Here is a 14,455-nt window from a genome sequence, read left to right as displayed (position 1 = left end):
AGAGGAGGCTGAAAGTTGTCAATTTCCAAATCTTTTAACCCAAGCTCTTCCCCTTATTCTGATGTCCGCTGTTCTGCCTTGAGAGTCAACTCATCTGGACAACAGCAATATTCCCGAGACTACATGGTTGGCATGTACTAATGGCTTGATTAAATATGCCTCTTCTGATGCTTTATGTAATGAAAAAAAGAAACAATAAAATTTAATATGGACCCTGGACTACAGGGAAAAAATAGGCAATCTGCAGCTGTCCTTCTCCCACTCCTGGTCAGAGCAGGGATTGCTAGCTCCAGCACCATAAGCACATCAGCCTTTGTCACGGGAGATCAAACCTTAAGAAAGTAAGTAGACAGGAGGATCAGGACCTAGAGGCATTGTAAGCTTCCATGTCTGAAACAAAACAACAGTTAGACTCCCTTGCAGAAGTGCTCCTGCAGAATCAGAAAGGCTTAGACCTACTTCTCATGAGATAAATGGAACTGTGTGGCTTGGGGAGAAGCTTTTTATGCTGGTTAATCAGGAGTAATTACAAAAAATCAATCATGGTTGGGGAAGATGAGAGAGAGAGAGAGAGAGAGAGAGAGAGAGAGAGAGAGAGAGAGATTAGTTATTAGGGTGCCCATCTTTGTTCTCTTGGTCTTCCTGGCTAACTATTCTGCTACCAGTACTGACTGGTCCTTTAATTCTCGTTCTGATTGGATAAATGAGGGGCCCTTCATCTTAAATTATAGAGCTGTATGAGTCCATGATTTGACACATTCACTTAGACTAGTGGGGAATGTAACAGGCAGACCTTAGCATAACTAATTCCATGATGTAAGTACAATTAAAATCATAAAGCTCAGAATGTAGGAGTACCACCTGCCAAAATGAAAACAAAAGCTTAATGCTTCAAAGTCCATAGTTTGGAAAAGTCTCTAAATGTATTAGTCTTACTTTTTTGGCTTCGTTGTTATAGAATATTATTTTAAGGTGTGTTACATTTGTTTATGCTCTGGAACATTTGTTTAATGACATAAAGATGTATTGCTTTTGTTTGTGCTGCATTCGGTTAGCTCTGTGAGCCTGTGAATCTTTGCCTGTCTAAACATCTGACGGTCTACAAGAGATGAATGACCAATAGTGAGGCAGCAGAAAGGACAGGCGGGGCTGGCAGGCAGAGAGTAGAAATAAAAGGAGAAATCTGGAAGTGGGAAGACGAGCAAGCAATAGATGAAGGAGGAGAACACCAGGGGCTAGCCACCCAGCTAGCCACGGAGGAAGAAGGAAAGTGTAAGAAAAGGAAAATTCCAGGGGCAAAAGATAGATGGGATAATTGATGTTAAGAAAAACTGTCTAGAAACAAGCCTAGCTAAGACTGGACATAAATAAGTAAGAATAAGCCTCCATGTGTGATTTATTTCAGAGCTGTGTGGTGGGCCCCCAAAAGAACAAAGAGTAAAGAGCAAAAAATAAGCAACAACATTTTGGCATACTAATGTGGGACCTGAATATCCATCTAGAGCCTGAGAAAACTGAAAAACAATGGCTCCTTTAAAACCCCCTGCTGTGCAGTAGAGCAGCTAAACACATTTTTCATGCTAAACAAAAAGAATTAAGTAAAAATGCCTGCCACAGGCAAGTGTCAGTATTTGAGAGCTCTAGGAAGGTTGAATGTAGTTCTTGGTCACTTATCTCTTACTGGGCAGAGAGCTTTAGACTTTGTTCTCACGAAATGAGAGTCGGGTCCAGCCAGCGGCTAGAGCATGCAGAGGACCTGGGAGTAGTTTAACAGTCTGAAGTTTGCTCATGCAGACAAAAAAGGCTAAAAATACACAGTAAAGAGGCCCAGACGGAAAACCCTTTGAACAGGTTCCAGTGTGCCTTACGTTTGTAGTTTTAAGAAAGTGGGTATAGGCAGTTATAGAAAGAAATAATTTTTAAAGTCTTTAAAGAGACAGTAAAAATAATATAAAATAAAAAAGTCATGTAAAGATGGGAAATACACAGGGAGTCTGGATCCTGTATAGTGTTGTGTTGATTTTGAAATTTTTGATTGCATAAAAGCAAAAGACAGCTGCTAAGAGACCTGGAATTGGAAGAGGGGCTGTTGAAATAAGCCAGCTTATACACTTTAGGAATGTTTTAATTATTATAAAAAATATCAAAAATGTATTTTTCAAATGGAAATCAAAAACGCTTTGGAGAAGAAATTTTGTTTCCACGGGATACAAGAGGCTGTGGGTTCGTTCCAGGTTGAGCTGGATCTGGTTTGATCACAGGAGACAACCTAAAATGTGGCAGGTGATATATCCACAAAGGTCACCACCAATCTTCCCAGGACTTGCTCATTATCTCAAAGTTTTATCAGGGACCTTAAAGATGCTTTGCCCTTATTTAACAGGAAGGGTCGAGAGGACACAATGTCCACATCCCCAAGAGCCAGATTGTGGGAGGCTTTTGGTTATTTTAGTTGGTTATGGATGTTTGTTATTAGGATAATAATAAAAACTATTTATCTCAGATATTTTTCATTGGTATGGATTTTGGTATATTGATACAAATTTAAAGTTAATTTTGTTACACTGTATATATGGTTCTACTCTTGTTTGGGATATTGTGCTTATGCAGTTCATTTAAAATATAATGTATAGGGGCTGGAGAGATGGCTCGGTGGTTGAGATCATTGGTTGTTCTTCCAGAGGACCCGGGTTCAATTCCCAGCATCCACATGGCAGTTCACAGCTGTCTGTAACTCCAGTTTAGGGGATCTGACACATTCACACCAATGCACATGAAATAAATTCAAATAAATTATTTGAAAATATATAATGTATAAAGAAGAAATGAGCTTAGTAGTTAATTTAAAATAATTAAACTTGTAGTCACATTAGGTATATTTTCAAGATTAAATAGGAATATTTTAGATAGATAAATTATTTTCAAATATTTCAAAGACCTATGGAATGCGACATTTAAAACATTTTTTAACTTGAGGCTTCTCATGAAAATGAGATATCTGCTCCTAGCAGCACCAGTTTACTTCATAAAAAGATTATGGGCATTGAAGAAACTCCTTATGTAGTTTGCCTTCATTGTGGCAAGATTAGCCACTAGGCAAAGAAACTGCTCCTGCCAACAAGTGCTGACACTGTGCTGTGCAGACTGGATATGCAGACCACACAGGAAAATGACAGTAGAACTTTGCCAAAACAAGCCAAGCTAAGGTCAGACATAAATATGCTAGAATAAGCCCCCATGTGTGATTTATTTGAGAGCTGTGTGGTGGGCCCCCCAAAAGAACAACAAATAGCAAGAGTAAAAACTGGCTAAAACTTTCTGTAGTTCTGCTTTTGGATCACTCTTCTTGCTAAGTGAAGTGTGTCAACCAGTAGGGTTGTTGTGAAAGGCTTGCTGCCCCACTGTCTTCCCTAAGACTCAGTGTAGCCACTGGCCAGCTAATAAAGACTTTCTATTGGTTTATGTCCACATATGAGCAGCATTTTCTGACAGACACCCTAAAATACCACAGCCCTTTTTGTATTTTTGACTCTAAATCCAGACCCATATGACCAAAACTGCCCAGTTCTGCTGCTTGATGGGGCTGGAACTCGACCCTCATTAGAACACATGTCCATCAGTTTTCTGTGGTTTGCTTCACTGGTTAAGTTCTTCCTTAATTCTTTTTCACAAGTTGGAAGCTTAGCTGGGTGGGGTTTTGCCTGGGTCACCCCTACCTTTATTCCATTCAGATTCAGGCTTTTCTTTACGTTTTTATCTCATGAGCACTGGACTTAGCCCCACTGCAGTTCCTGGGGCTCTTTTTTTTCTCAAACTACGTTTTGGACTTTTCCACCCTGATCTTGCTCCTTTTCATTATAGACCTCTGTAAGAGTGACCACTGATAATCACAGGACATAGTCAATACTAGGTTGTCCTGAAATCTCCACTGCTAATGAAATTAAACTCCAAAACTCTTCCATCTAGCCTCGGGCAGATTGTTTTGGACTTGGGCAGAAAGCAGCCACATTGTTTGCCAAACTATCACAACAATGGCCTGAGGCCACTTAGTAGTGCTTTTCTGCTCTGAAAGCTCTTGAGCTGGGAGTTCCCACAGTTCAAATCATCCTCAGCACCAGTGTCTTCCAGGCTCCTCCTTGTATGGCCCTACTTGTAAGTCCCTGTTAAAGTGTTTAATTAAGCCAAACAACCAATGTTTGCATTCTGCTAACAAGAAGCATGGTAAAGTCTATCACCTGTTCCCTAGTACCAAGTTCTGTCTAATCAACTGTTCTGGACCACAACAACTCTTATAAAGCAAAGTATTTGTTTGGTACTTGCTTAAAGTTTCGGAGATTTAGTCCATCATCAGCATGGTAGGAAGCATGGTGAATGCAGACAGACATTGTCCTGGAGAACCCCCTGAAAGGCCTTCATCCAGATTCATGAACAGCAGGAGGAGAGAGTCACCTCCAGTGACTCCTAAGGGCTAGGATTACAGGGATATAGGTCACCACACCTGGGAACTCTAGCACAATGTTCAGGTTTGCATTTCTCTGCCAGTAGGATTTTGTGCCTTCAGTTCAAAATCAGTCATCAGGATCAGACAATGATAGGTTTTGTCCAATCTAACATTATGGGATTATCCAGTAGTGTGAGAATGAGTCAGAGCCCTGGAGTCTGAGAGATCTAGAATAAAGAGAGAGGTAGGGCAAGAGCAATTCTCTCTTTATTCTCAGCCACTGAGGAGGCTTGAGACCAAGACTTTGTGTCAGTCACAGTAACATAGCAAGACCCTGTCTCCAACAAGGAGGAGGAAGAAGGGTAGGAAGTAAGAAGTAGAAAGTGAAAGAGGAGGAGGAGGAGGAAGGGGTTAGGTCTCTAACTTGCAGAATCTGAGAAAGAGACTTACCTCCAAATATACCCCAGCATAAGCACACACTCTTCCACGCTCTATTTCTGGGAAAGTTCAGTTATGAAAGCAGGATGCAGAAAAGGTTCAGGACGTTATTTTGGAGAAGCCTCTTTTTTCCTCTTTCCTATATATGATGGGACAGGAGGGTACAGATTTTTGGTCACTTGTGAAGAGTCCAAGAATAAGAAAATAAGTATGTAGATTTTAAAAATAAAAATGTAGAAATAAAGACATATAAAGTTATAAGTCTAAGAGAATGAGAACAGACTCTCAGCAGCTTTCTCAGCAGATCAAGGATCAATTGCTCACAGTGAGCTATTTTCTCGGATGCTTGGGAAACCTCCATCATTTCATTTTACAACTGGTTGTTTTATTTACAAGGCCAGAGCTTCTCTCTACAAATTGAGAGTAGTGTCCTGGCAATATTTGATAATCGACAGATGTGAACTGAGTTAACCTTTAGAAGACAGAGATACTGACCTGTGGGTTAGGCACTGTCTCTGTTATGGAAAACTGGCACCATTAACAGTGAAGCATGGGGCTTCAGTATACACTAACTGGAGGTACCAGGAGACACACTGGGCAAGGTAGAAACACATGTTTGACTAATGAGCTCTGATTATGGACATTGTAAAGTAAGGCAGTCTATGTCTGAGTTTTACTTTGAGAAAGTGTGAAAAGCTTTCTGCTATCTTCTAAGTTCTCAGCCTAAGAACCAGTTATTCTGATTTATCAGCCTTCTAGTATTACAGCAGTCCCTTTTCTGACTAATTGCTTAAGACAACTGTTTTCTTGCAATTAGTGACTTTCGCTGTAATCTCCTCTGAAACATATTTCATGATAGCTGCGTAGTTACCCATTGACCTTAGAACCCACTTCCCTCCTATGGCCAGGGCAGGATTGTAAATATTCCTTTGTTCAGAACTAATGCTTGGTGCCCCTACTATAAAAAGTGGGTTCAGAAACCGGCCTTTGGCCACAGCCTAACAAACACCATCTCTGGCTGTGGTCTCAGCTAGCTGATAAGCTTCTGTGCCCCGCAGTTTGTTTGTTTTTTTATTTTTATTTTTAAGTTTGCTTCTGGTTTTCCTAGGATCTGGTTTCTGGAATAATGTTTGCTTCTGGTTTATTAGACTTGGTGGTGTTCTCATCTTTGCGGGACCCCCCTGGACCCAACGACTTGGTCTGTTATGGCATTTTCTACGTAATATGTCACCCAGTGGTAGTGTCTAGGAACACAGAAAGCTGTTGGTTTTGTTATAAGATCTAGGATTGAAAGAAGCAGGTAGCTGCCAGAAGAAACTCTAAGATCAACACATGGTTCATATGCTTTAGACGACGGAGCAACCAAGGATGAAAAACATGAGCCTTAAAATGGTCACCTCTCTTCACATTTACATAATTCCCTGGAGGTGCTCAAGTGATTTTCCGGTGGTTTTGTTTTGTTGACAGGGTCTCACCATGTAGACCTGGCTGGTATCAAATTCACAGAGATCCTTTGCCTCAGCCTGCCAAGCCTCAGCTGAGATTAAAGGTGTGAACCACTACAACAGGCTTTCGGGTTATGTGTGTTACATATTTTTCCTTAAACGGCCAACCTCTCCGCAGACGCAATAATTCCAATCAGACCAAATTAGACTGAATTAGAAGACACCCAGGTTTAATGGCTGCTAGCATTCCCAGGTGCCCCCACCTGGGAAATCACGGAGAGGGGAACAGAGAACCAAAATACTATGAAAAACCAGGAGACCATGTGCTCATTCTCTAGAGGACAGTTTCAATAGCCTCTGGGAGTAGTCTTGACCTTCCCTGGAAAGGGATCACTTTTTGGTAGGCTTTCTTGCAGGTGGAGTTTGGACTGAGGCAACTCCCAGGGGAGGGAGCTTGTGCCAGGAGCTGGGGTGAGGCCTAAGCTTATTTAAATAAGGATGTTAGGGCTGAGCTGATGTTTTTAACTAAACATTTTTTAGACTCCTTATATATATAAATGCCAGGGGGCTGGGGTAAAGCTCCCAGCCAAACAATTTCTAAAGTTGATGTATAGGACAAAGGTCAACAAACTTCTGCTTTCTGCAGTACCCACATATTGCACACACTGTCTCCCCCCATCAACCCAGTGGGGAGCAACCGAAAAGAAGGTCCTGACTGATTGTGGCACAGACAAGAGAAAAGATGCAAAATGGGAATGCAGTTTGGTTGGTAGAGCAACTGCTGAGAGCACCAGGTCCTGGGTTCTAGTGTTGCACAAATAAATCTAGTTTAGTGGGAAGAGAATCAGGATTTCAGGTTATCTTCAGCTACGTGGCCAGTAAGAGGCCAATCTGGGCTACTGGGACCTTGTCTTGAACAAAAGCAAAAAATGAAAAACTCAAAACAAAAAGTGATGGAGAATAGAAATGGTATATTTAAGTAGTTTATCTAATTTAGGCAGTTCATAAACCATCTGGCTTTCAAACTAACCTGAAACTGAAAGTGCATTGTCCAAAGAATAAAAAGGCCACAGCAGCCCTTCTGTAACACTTGCATTTAGAAGAGGCCAGAGACCCAGCCACCAAAGATCTGCTCAGGTACCTGATAAATCTGAACTCTGTCCTCTGAAGGGAAAGCCTCTAAAGTCCAGGGGACACAGAGGAAAATCTGAGGGCTACAGTGGGTGTAGAATTGTGGGGAGGGCGGCAGTGTTTATGACTCAAGGGTAAAAGCCAGAAGGTCAGTTCTGGGCAAGAAACAGCCAGTGTAGGGAGATGGGTTAGATCAAGAGAAAGGAAAGACAGACAAGAGGCTATCAATCTTTCTAGAGACTATAAAAATATATCTCCCGGGTCCTGCGGGAAACAACTGGTGTCTGTGTACATAGTCTCTGATGGAAATACACTTGTTTCTTTCTGCACTTCCTGGGTTTTCAGAAAAGAACAGGGATATGCTCAAATAATCTTATTTTTCTCCATATGAACATTCATTAGCTTCTATCATCTTCTTTGCTTTATTTACTTGTTTTTAATTTAAGAATTTTAAAAGGTACGCTGTTGCTGTATGGCCCAGTCTAACTCAGATCTCAGGATCCTCCTGCACCAGATCTCCTGTGTGTTGGAACTGTAGGTTTATTCTTTTATTTTAGTGTAGGATCTTGGAGATCAAGTGCAGACATAAAGCAGGTGGGAAGGAGAACGGGAGTGAGTGAGGAGAGAGGGGATGGGGTGAAGGGAAAGAGAGAGACGGGTGTTTTCACTGAGGTCCAAGGTGTTAGCCACATGATTTCCAGGGGGATTTTAATCAGCAGGAGTTCATTCTGGGGCTGAGGTGACTCAAGCTGCAGCTTCAGTCTGAGTGGGCCGAGGGGCAGAGGGGTCCCTCACTGTCTATGCTTAGCCGTCCATAGGGAAGTAGACATCAGTCTTGTGAAAGGCAAATCTCTGGATCAACCACATGAGGAACTAGGGAGGGGAGGAAAGAACTGGAAGCTTACTGCAGGCTGGCTGAGCCGTGCTTCCTGAACGAGAGGCCCCGATGCTGACTGACCAATGCTACAGCATCTCTTTCTACTGGCACCTCCATCTTGGTTTTCTCAGACATTCTGCCTTCAAAACAGAGTTTCGAAGCTTAAGTTTTAAGACAATAAAGTGGGGGGGGGGGGGAGGTAGTTCTAGCTGAGGCCAGAGGAAGAGCTCGAATGTGGAATTGTGTGCTGTGTAAAGAGGCTTCGCCGTCCAGATGCTTTTCTGGCGTATACAATATCCTGGGTTCACCCTCAGCACTGATCAACTGGGATCCATGCATGCCGTTACCTCCCCCAAAAGCAAACTCTGTACTGGAGAAATCTCTCAGTGGTAGAGCAAGTACTTCCTCTTGCAGAGGAGTCAGAGTTCAGTCCCATCACCCATGTCAGGCAGCTCAGGAGCCTGTAACTCCTGCTCCAGAGGGCCTGACACCTTTGGCCTCAGAAGGCACCTGCACTGAGGTGTACATACACCCCAACCCAGGACATGCATTCATACTTATTATTAAAGAAGAAAATTAAATATTTTCTCTTAAGCAAATTGTATCAGAATTAACTAACAAAGGAACCCATTATAAATGCTAAATGCATTGCTTGGAAACTGGGGTCCACAAGTCTCTGTTGGTGACAAGTTTCCAGAGAACTTCTCATACAGTCAAACTTTAGGAATCTTTTTGAATAAGTAGCCAAATTCTAAGTGGCTCCAGGACGTACTCGAGAACAAAGGAAAGTGCCTGCATTTCTATTTCTGGCCAGAGCTTAATTTTCCCTTTATTTGAGAGTCTCATTACATCCTAAACTGACCTGGGACTTGGGATGTCCCTGCCTCCACCTCCCAAGGACCTCCCAAGGGCTAGGATTATAGGTGTGTTCTGCCTTAACTGGATGTCTAAAAGAATTTTAAGAATTTAGAGAGGATATCTTAGGTAGCTCACTATGGTTATTTTACAATTAATAATGGTTTAAAGTTGAGGCCGTACGGAAGGTGGAACCCTCCACTGCAGGGTTGAACTCCTAGGTCAGTTGTTTCTGCAGTATCCCCTAGAGGAAGGGCAAGAGAAGCCAAGCTGTGGAGGAGGAACCTTCCCAAAAGCAACTAGTTAGCCACAACATGCAGTTCCTCTGCCATTCTCAAGGTGTGAGGAGAGCCTTTATGTCAAAATGTTGTGTTATTTAAAGTAACACAACAGGATTTGTTGTGTGTGGGGGGTGGGTGGGAGTTTTCACAGTTTTCCAAAAGCTGTAGGCAGGAATGAAGGGATGGGTTCACATCATTGAGCAGTGACCTTCCTCATCATTCCATGACTGTCTTTCAGTGTATATGTTAGAGCTCTACCCCACAAAAAGAATAGAAAACAATACATTTCATAAGACACAACAATTAATAAGGCTGATAGTGTTGGTCTGCTTTCTTCATTTCATTTTCTTTAATTTGTGTGTGTGAGTACATGCAGCTCTGTGGGCAGAATCACATAATCTCTACCGTAATGGTGGAGAAGCCATTGCCACGATAGAAGGGAATACGAGGCTAAAGGAAGTCGGAGAGATTCTGGGCACAGACTTGTTCTTCCCAGAACTGATCAGGATCCCACTTTCTTTTCTTTTAATTGATTTTTATTGAGCTCTACATTTTTCTTTGCTCCCCTCCCCATCTCTCCCCTCCCCTTCAACCCTCTCCCATGGTCCCCATGCTCCCAATTTACTCAGGAGATCTTGTCTTTTATTCTTCCCATGTAGATTAGATCTATGTAAGTCTCTCTTAGTGTCCTCATTGTTATCTAGATTTTCTGGGATTGTGATTTCTTTTCTTTGCCTTATATTTAAAAACCACTTATGAGTGAGTACATGTAATAATCATTTTTCTGTGTCTGGGTTACTTCACTCAAAATGATGTTTTCTAGCTCCATCCATTTCCCTGCAAATTTCAAGATGTCATTATTTTTTTTCTGCTGTGTAGTACTCCATTGTGTAAATGTACCACATTTTCCTTATCCATTCTTCGGTGGAGGGGCATTTAGATTGTTTCCAGGTTCTGGCTATGACAAACAATGCTGCTATGAACATAGTTGAGCACATGTCTTTGTGACACGATTGAGCATCCTTTGGATATATACCCAAAAGTGGTATTGCTGGGTCTTGAGGAAGGTTGTTTCCTAATTTTCTGAGAAATTACCACACTGACATCCAAAGGGGCTGTACCAGCTTGCATTCCCACCAGCAATGCAGTAATGTTCCCTTTTCCCCACAACCTCTCCAGCATAAGTTGTCTTCAGTGTTTTTGATCTTGGCCATTCTTACAGATGTAAAATGGAGTTGTTTTGATTTGCATTTCTCTGATGACATCAAGCATTTCCTTAAGTGTCTTTCAGCCATTTTAGATTCCTCTGTTGAGAATTCTCTGTTTAGGTCTGTACTCCATTTTTTTTTTTTTTTTGGATTATTTGTTCTTTTGATGACCAATTTCTTGAATTCTTTGTATATTTTGGAGATCAGACCTCTGTCTGATGTGGGGTTGGGGAAGATCTTTTCCCATTCTGTAGGCTGTCATTTTGTCTTGTTGACTGTGTCCTTTGCTTTACAGAAGCTTTTCAGTTTCAGGAGGTCCCATTTATTAATTGTTTCTCTCAGTGTCTGTGCTGCTGGGGTTATATTTAGGAAGAGATCTCCTGTGACAATGCATTCAAGTATACTTCCCACTTTCTCTTCTATAAGGTTCAGTGTGGCTGGCTTTATGTCGAGGTCTGTGATCCATCTGGACTTGAGTTCTGTGCATGGTGATAGATATGAGGACCTTACTTTCATTTTCTTGTATTTGTTTGCAGATGTTCTTGAAGTTGAAGATGAAATCTCTTTCTGGACTCAAAAATTCACATCAACTGTTCCTCCTGACTTCGTTGTTAGCCCAGCAGTGACCACATGCTGTTGATCTTGCTTTCCCCTGCCCCCATCTGAGTGATCTGTGGCTAGAGGATATCAGGGAGCATGAATGTTGAGAAAGTAATTTAAGGATAGTACCAGTAAGACTGTTGTGTATGGTGAATATGAGCAGTATATAATGCTAGACATATAATGAAAATGTCATTGCAAGGCCTGTTATTTTGTGTACTGACTAAAAAGTTAATTGAATAAAGAAAAAAATTATAGTATCCATAAACACAAAATGATCAGAGACCTTAAGTTTGCCTTTCTGTAGCCCTCATAACGTAATGAGATTGTGCCCAGGCATGTGCCGTATATGAGGTTGGCATATGTGACGTCTCATGATGTAGGCTTCAGACAGCACTTGACACATGCTTATAACTTAGCAAACTTATCTAATAACAAAGAACCCTACTTCATCCTTCAGGTGACAGTCATGACTGAGCCTCCCAACCTGGACATGGCCCCCGATGCATTTGATGACCAGTATGAGGGCTGTGTCGAAGAAATGGTGGAAAAAGCACCCGAGCTGTTACAGAAAGACTTCAACATGAGTAGACAGTTAAAACTGGAGTGGGAAATGGCAAGGCAAAAATGGGGAGACGATAAAAAACAGAATGAGCTATCCCAAAGGTTTCCTTAATTTCCATGGAACGGCTTTATTGACCTACACTGGGGACATCCACAAAGATTTTAATGATGCTGTTAGAGAATTCAAGAAAAACCCCAGTAACTTCCATTACAGGGCCTTCTATTACTACTTAACAAGCTTCTGAGTAACCAGAACTGCTACTTCGTTTATCGAGTACATTACAGTGGTTTCATTACAGTGGGAAAGGCTCTGTGCGATTTGGACAGTTCGTTTCCTCGACTTTGAATAAGGAAGTGGCTCTTAAAGTCTTTGGTGGTGCTACTGGGATGCTGTACACCATCAGAACCTGCTTGGGGGTGTATATAAAAGCATTTTCTTACTATTCTAGTGAAGAGGAGGTGTTGATTCCAGCTTATGAAGTATATCACAAAGTCAATGTAGCACAAAGTGGAAAGGAAATTTTCCTGGACTCCCCGCGAAGAGAGAAGAGCAACTTCAATTGCTTCTATAGCGGTCATTTAAACAGCTCAGGTGAGTCTGTGTCTGTGTTAGAGGTGGAGCTGGTGGGGGCCATCATGAAATGGAAGTCAGGGTATTCACTACCAGAAGACACTGGCAGACCATGCTCACAGTGAGTGCCTACAAGGATGAACTTGGTAAAGCCAAGGGTACATACCTCGGTGACGGTGTATCAAAATGTTAGCACAGTGAGGGACTGCAGGACAAAGGGGCGCAAACCTCGGTGACGGTGTATCAAATGTTAACACAGTGAGGGACTGCAGGACAAAGGGGCGCAGACCTCGGTGACGGTGTATTGAACACAGTGAGGGACTGCAGGACAAAGGGGCGCAGACCTCGGTGACGGTGTATTGAACACAGTGAGGGACTGCAGGACAAAGCTATTACCGTGAACAGCCCTGTGAGGAGTGAGCAGTGCTTCAGTGGGTATTCGTCCATCCTTTCAAGACAAAGCTTCCCCATGGTTGGGCATCTCTGTGGATGGATACCCATCCTTCCTTGTGGCCTGGGTTCTCTCTTCATCCCTTGAGCACATCTCAATCTCTGCAACCAAAGACACCATCAATTTTAGTTTGGTGATTACCTTTCAAGACACAGTTCAAGTATCACTATCCTAGTAATCCTTCCTTAATACTTCCAGAGAAAATTGCTGTACCCTGCTCTCTGTCATGGGTTTGGGATCAGACTCCATCATAATCTTCTTCAAACATCGTTAGCCTGTGACTCTTTGAAAGTTACCAGATATCTGTAACTCAGTTTCCCTATTTGAATGATAAAGACCTATTGACAAATATTCTAGGACTATTAATTTGAGAATTAAAGAAAAGCGTTCAGGATATATTAATTAGCATGTAGATACCATCCCAGAAATGCTTTTTATTTTCAAACATGAAGAACCATGAACACATTTCAGACATCTGAGCCAAACCCATCCTGGAGACCTTGTCTCCACTGCCCACCACTCAGCCGCTGCAGTGGCTGGCAGACACATATCCAGGTTCCATTAAATGCTGTCCTAGGAAGTTAAGTTTGGCTGAGAGGCCAGGGAGCAACCTGAAATGAGTTGCAGTTAGCCGGGCAATCACAGCTATAACTAGCAGGGACACTTGGAAGGCTGGAAACATGGAAGTCTTTGGAGCTGAAAGTGGAGACACAGGAAGTGATCACAGGGACATTGTGCATTTGCACAGAGAAATTCTGAATTTGGATCAGGGCCTAGGACAGCAAGAACCGCTACCCAGGTACACATATCAGCTAGAAAGATTCTGTCCATCTGGGAGAAATGGTTGCTGTCCAGTCCAGGCGCGCTGAGAGCCATAGGTGGGTTCTAGTTCACACCCGCTGGCATAAAAGGAATACACACTGCTGTAACACTAGCCTCTCAGTTCAGACTCAGAAACCTCTTCTTGGCTGAAGAAGGAAAAGCTCTCTGAATAGGAAAGATCTTTTTCTCCCCAGTCAGTGCCTTAGAGCACAGGATCCAGGAAGAGGTGGGATTCATCTGCCTGCTCGCTTCCCCAGGAAGCCAGAAGAGCCTAGCCTGGCATAATGCCCCCCTAGAGCCTACTCTCCTGGGTTTCGAGCTGGATGTAAAGTCCTGACTGTTTAGGGGAGATACCCGTGTCTTGAGATATCCCACATGGAAACCTTTCTTTGTCCTCCCATCCACAGGAGCCAGAGACTGCTGTGCCTTCCTGCTGCTTGTGGTGCTACCTGGACTCCTGGTCCTGCTGTTTCCTCTTGTTGAGCTGTAGCCATTTCCTGCCTGCAGTTTTTGGGTCCTGCAGTTGAAGGGAGGCTAAGAGACAAGAACTTGGCTGGTTCTCTAAGATCTATGGTAGAAGGAAGGGTGGGATCATTTTGGGGAGATCTACTTTCGCACTCAGTGGTTTCCATAGACACCCTGGAACCTCCTGGGTCTATCGGTGACACTTTACTCTCTAATCTCAGATTTACTGCCCTTCTATCATAACTGTGACAAAAAGCAATGTTTGTCTGTATGGTCAGCAGTAACAGTTTTAAGTATGCAATATAT

General features: G+C 42.5%; 1 pseudogene; it reads left to right on the top strand.

Moving 5' to 3' along the window:
- The first annotated feature begins 11,745 nt into the window (after positions 1–11,745).
- LOC121463653 lies at positions 11,746–14,195 on the top strand (annotated as a pseudogene).
- Positions 14,196–14,455: the final 260 nt, after the last annotated feature.

The sequence above is a fragment of the Microtus oregoni genome, unplaced genomic scaffold (assembly GCF_018167655.1).
Source record: "Microtus oregoni isolate MIOR12 unplaced genomic scaffold, Mior012 000027F_ref0000203, whole genome shotgun sequence".
NCBI classification, from domain to species: Eukaryota; Metazoa; Chordata; class Mammalia; order Rodentia; family Cricetidae; genus Microtus; species Microtus oregoni.
Note: the sequence above shows the minus strand (reverse complement) of the source record. Positions and strands in the feature narration are given on the sequence as shown.